The sequence below is a fragment of the Rhincodon typus genome, chromosome 1 (assembly GCF_021869965.1).
Source record: "Rhincodon typus isolate 14 chromosome 1, sRhiTyp1.1, whole genome shotgun sequence".
Classification (NCBI taxonomy): domain Eukaryota; kingdom Metazoa; phylum Chordata; class Chondrichthyes; order Orectolobiformes; family Rhincodontidae; genus Rhincodon; species Rhincodon typus.
This window is the reverse complement of record NC_063332.1, coordinates 155505825-155511813: the sequence shown is the minus strand read 5'-3', so window position 1 is coordinate 155511813 and position 5989 is coordinate 155505825.

The following is a 5989-nucleotide window of genomic DNA, read 5'->3' as shown; positions in this document are numbered from 1 at the left end:
TCTGAGGCGGCTGTGTTACACTCTCTCCCTGGGCTCTGACCCTCACTCTGAGGCCGCTCCGCTCAAACTTCTCTCCAACTCGTCCCAAACTTTCCCCAAAGGCGCGTGCCGCCAGACCAGCCAGCCAATCACACGGCGCCTCCCAAACCACAGCGGCCAATCACAGATGGGGAGGGTGCCGACCCCGCCTATTGGCTCCCGCCCACTGGCCCCCGCCCACTGGCCAGCTCCAAACATTGTCAGAGAATGGGGCCTCTCCCCATTGACAACTCCCTGCGCCTCCCGCTAGGAGCCAATATTAGCGCCAACTACCTTCTTTGAATTACCCTAGCTGCTACTTTCACCTCTCATCCCCTTCTGATTGTGTCCCCTCCTCCGATATTCCTTTGTATGTTAGTCTTTTTTTGATGGTCTCTCCACTGAAACCTAATTATTTCCTGACCTGCTTACCGTCTCCTTGCATAATCTTCACTCAATAGCGTAGCACACACTCGATACTGGTTGATCTTGATCAGCCTGCTCGCACACTTTTTTTTTCCCTTCCCAAATTGAACGATATGTTTTCTTAACTTTTCCTGAAGACAGGCCAGTTATTCGACTTTCCTCTTCCTTAGTAATCTTTTCCAGATTACCTCAGGAGAGTTGTTTGAGTACACGGTTGTTTTCAAAGTTTTCTTCGATGAATCCCTTTAACTTGCTCGGAAAAGAGAGAGGAAAAAGAAGACTCGATAGTTAGTCTTCAGTTTTCACACACAGCGCTGACCGAGTTCAGCTTTCTTTTTAAACTCCTGGTGATGTCAGGCGAGCTCATAATAAAAAAAATCCCAATTCCCTTTGCAAAACAAAAATGCACAACTGTCACTCGAACACTATGTAGTCACAAATGGATTGCCCGCTGTGTTTTTTGGTGTCTATTTGTGATTCACGTGCACGGAGTTCTTCGGAATAAGTACTTACACGAAAATTTGCCATGGTCTACATCGATTAAATCTGTCTTAAAATATAAACACCTGCAATAGTGGCAAAATAATCTTTATTGCGACAAAAAAAACTAAAAAGTTTCATCAACCATCTGCATTTGCTTGTTTTGCGCTTTTTATTGCTTAGTATAATCCCCTTTTCTCTGCTTTCTATGGTTCTGTAAACCTCACTGTCCCTCGTTTTCTCCGAGTTGGTCTCTTTTTGTTGCGCTGGGAAAGGGAGGGGGTGGGTTTAAAGTCACTAAGGAGGTTTCAGACGGACGGGAAGGCGAAGCACAGACTCTCGCTTTCTCCTGCACTCAAATGCCTTTTAAAAGCTATTACTGATCCTCCATAGAGGCAGCGTCGTGTGGAAAATCACGGATAAAAGGAGGGTGCCTCATGAATGTATTTAGTAATAGGTCACGCCGGTGGGCATTCTACCCCATGAATACTGTTTTACAACTTTGCGGCCTTTTCATAACTTATCTGCGAATTAGCATCCTATATGAGGAGAGAAAGCAAACACGAGCAACTGCAGCTTTAGAAGTCGACGCCATCTGGCGCAAATCTCCAACAATCGACCCAATAATTACATCAATGCAGCTTTAGCCAAAAAAACACTCCGTAAACACCAATAGGGCACGTTACCTCGGCTCAAAGGGATTCCAGTGATCAGATAATTCTATCAGTTCACGCTCTGTTTAGGGCAGCTCTGATCATTCTTAGAGAATCAGGTTTCTGTGTAACTTCGCGTGCGGTATCTATTTAACAGGTAATGGGACCAAATGCAACATTTTCTACCGTTTTGAGGATATTTAGAGAAGTTCGGATGAACTGTAGGCATTTTTTTTTCAGAAAGGGGCAAACCTACGAAGAGTTTGGATTTCATTTAAAAAAACAATACACTGCGATATTCCAAAAGTTCGAATTTACAACTGTTTATTTTCATTTCACACTTTGCAACATTTTCGGATCGATGCATGCATACTTTTTTCTCGAAGACTTGTTTTTATTTTTCAATAAGTGCAATTACCTCAGAAGGCGATATTGGGAGCAATTCCCAAAATGTCACGTGACATGAGGATGTAAAGATTTTTTTCCTCTCGTCCCTAAACTTTGGAAATTGCCCTGCGACGTTCCCCTAAAATCGCCTACTTATCAGAAAGCAACACTTGGGTTTCCATGGTCACGACGAGTTTTAGCTTTTCAGAACTTTACACAGACTCGCCTCTTACAGCAGAAGTCTTTTGGGTATCAGTAGGCAGAATGTCACGCGTGTAACCACCTAGTGCCTCTCCAGGAGCTCTTGTTTGTGACTGTGTTTAGGCACGCGTTTGGGGTGCTGATAACCTTATTCCTGGCCACGGAACTTGGCCCTACCTTCAAACACGCTGCTGCCTTCTCGGATGGAGCTACTTTTCTTCTTTTAAGTAACTTCCAAATTAACGAAGAACTTGGCCAAGCTACTTTACATGGAGCCACATAATGAAATGTCTGAGTAGGTGATCTAAAGCTTAATATGAAGGTACGTCCGAGATGAAAGAGTACAGAGATTTTAGAGAAGGCATTCCAGTGTTCAGGATTCTAGGCAGTTGAAGGTACTGTGGTCAAGCTTCTCCGCCAAGGCGAACGATCAATAAAAATGGTCACAGTGGACAAGTCTTATTGTCTAAAAGGTCCACCTTGCAACGTTTTCGGATCAGTACTTGTATGCTGTTCGCAATTGGCCATGGTTCCTAACAATGTTTTCATCTCCACCACTACAACTGCCTCATAATTGACTGAGTCTGTATCCATTTCCACGATTATTTCTCCATTACCATCAAACATTTGCTACGCGCTACGCTCACCTGTCTGTCCTGTCTCTTCAACTTTTTTCTCATAACCTATGAACTGCAATTCCTCTCCCCACCATTAATTACCCGGACGTCATTTCTGCATTACGTAAACTTCATCCACCTTTCTTTACCGCCACGTTAAAATCGTGGGCCCACGTGTAAACAAAATAGAGGTGCGTTTTAAGAAGAACAATAAGTCTGAATTTATGTATTATTTTGCAAGTGCACATGGTGACAGTAAAAAAGGGAGTGACCAATTTTGTCGGATACAGATTAACTGTAATACTAAAATAATCTGTCCATTCCGATTATATTTGTTTTATGTATTGAAAAAATCGGAACGTCTGGTTTGTTCGATTTACTTTTGGCCCTCGGAGCAGCGTTGCTTCCGGGAATTGTGGCAGACGAAGGGACTTTAGTCCCAATTATATTTAAAAATGAATGCGACCAACCTTTTAGCTGGATTAGTATATGATCCAGAACCCATGTAAGCATAAAATGTTTATGAGGAATTATTCTTCTCGATAATGTGATCCGATTTATGATAACTAAATGCTCCTTAAGAGCAGCTCCTCCAGTACTGATTAGTGAGTTAGAATAATTGTCAATGATCCTCTTCAACTTCACTATAAAGAGTTTGTCCTCACTAGGTACTTGGACATAAAGAGCGGAATTCTATCAAGAAATGTGATTTAGAATTAGTTAACATTCTGATACACAATCCCCAAAGCAAGATTCGGGACTAATACATGTGTTTTCCAAAAGCTCGGGAAATCGAAGGTGAATGCCCAGCATCAAACGGTGAACGTGGTCATTAATGCCACCATGTTGCTTTTGCCATCCTTTGTTGGTGGCCGTCATTGGAATTGTTGGATTGATTCAATAACTCAATGCCTCTGAATTCAACCATATCACTTATAGGATGTTGCAAAAAGTATTTTATTTTAACCCATCAGACGAAAAAAATCCCACGCAGTTGCCTTGTATTCAATAACAGGTGCAAGTCGTGAGATAACAAAGTGTTGAGCTGGATGTACACAGCAGGCCAAGCAACATCAGAGCAGCAGGAAAGCTGACGTTTCGGGGGTCCAGACCCGAAACGTCAGCTTTCCTGTTCCTCTGATGCTGCTTGGCCTGCTGTGTTCATCCAGCTCTACACCTTGTTATCTCAGATTCTCCAGCATCGGCAGTTCCTACTATCTCTGAATCGATTTTAACCCCAGGTGCAATTCGTGGTTCTGTTCTACTTTAACAGTTTGTCAATTGACTGACCGGAAAATCCCTAAATGGAATACATGAATTCAAAGTTGTCAATCTAACGAAATATAAAAGTATACCAATCTTATCACCTGCTTCTTTTATGCTCTTGTACCCTCCTTTTCTGTGCTTATATAAACTTATTACAATCCATTTAACAAAAAGGAAATGCTTTTGTTGAAAAATAAATATTTTAATCTGCCTTTGTTTTCATCAGGCAATATATTAGCGGTGGGGAATGTGATTTTTTTTACTGATGTAGGCATCAAATACTTCCTGATTAGAGTTAAATTATTACTCGTGATTAGAAAGACATCACTTTGTGAATTTCATTTTCTCTGGATATTCCTGAACACTTTATAACGAATGAAGTACTTTATTAAAAGTTTTGTTTTGTTGTAGTATAAGAAATGCAGCATACTTTATTTCTCTTAATAAGACCCTAACCAACAATGTGGATAATAACCAGATAATACATTCCATTTATCCGTGGAATGTGTGAGTACTGCTAGCAACATCATCATATATTGCCCATCCCTAATTTTTCTTGAGTAAGTGATGGTGATTCAACTTGTTGAATACAAATTAAAGGGTTTGGAGTCATATACAGGTCCAATGAAATAAGGAGAACAGGTTTCCTTCCCTAAAGGATATTAGTTAATAAAATCTGTTTTTGCAACAGACTTGTAGTTCTATGATTGCTGTAGCTGATACTACTTTTAAAAGGATTTGTATAAATTAAGTTATTCAGATGCTAATGTGGGGTTGAATATATTGTCTTAATATAATTCATTTTGGCATCTGGATTACTTGTCCAGTATTGTCACTACATTTTTTCTTGCTGAAGTTATTGTTTTATCAATGTATCATCACTTTGTCTTGAAATACTTGTGCATGGCTTGTGAGTCTCTGTCATAAGGCGTGGAGACCAGGTCATCGAGTACCTTTAAGACTGAGATAGATAGGTTCTTGATTATCAAGGGGATCAAGGGTTACAGGGAGAAAGCAGGAGGATGTGGTTGAGGAACGTATCAGCCATGATTGAATGGCCAAGCAGACTCGATGGGCTGAATGGCCTAATTTCTGCTCCTATGTCTTATGGTCTTATAATTCTTGACAACAACACAAATGTAGCTTACAAGAGCTTTCTCTTCATTATCTACTTTTTACAGACCTAACCACTCATCAAGTTTCTTCTTGTCATTAGTGTTAAACAGGTTGATGTGAAATTCAGGACAGAGTGTGCTCCATCACAGCTGTCTGTCACCAGTAAGTTTGTCATTAGTCCAACACCTTGACAGCTTCCCAGAGACCATATCGCGAATATATGGAGTTTTCAGACTTCATAAAGAGCAATATTAATGTCCATAAAACATCTACACTTATTCATTCCATTGGTGTTGAGCTGTTTATCCATTGCATCATGTACTCTTGATCTTTATATTTAGTTTTGATTAAAGCATAAATATTTGCTGTAATCAAATTTGATTGAGGGCAAATCTTCTCTGATTAATATAACTTAATATCAGGTTCAGAAGAACACATCCCACTATATTAATTTCATGTAATTGAAGCTGCTGGTTTAGTATTATTTATATGCTAAAGAACACCCTGTTCTATGATTTTGGCCAGATCTCATTAGACTTACATGTATGCTTACAAACAGCTCTCAGGTCCCCACTAAGCTAACTGTTTCCTCGTTAATAACTAGCCTTTTTTTCTCTGAAGTAACGTTGCTCTACTATAAATACTGTTGAATTCGGATTTTTTTTTTCTGTGAAGAGTTAGGGTTTCATGCAATAGTCAACAGTAAGCGATATACCAACAACAGAATTTTGAGATGGAGATCATGTTCTCTTCAGGAATGCTAAAGTTTTTTTTTGGCTGCTGTATCATCTCTGATATTGTTTGTGAATCAGTGATTGTTTTGTC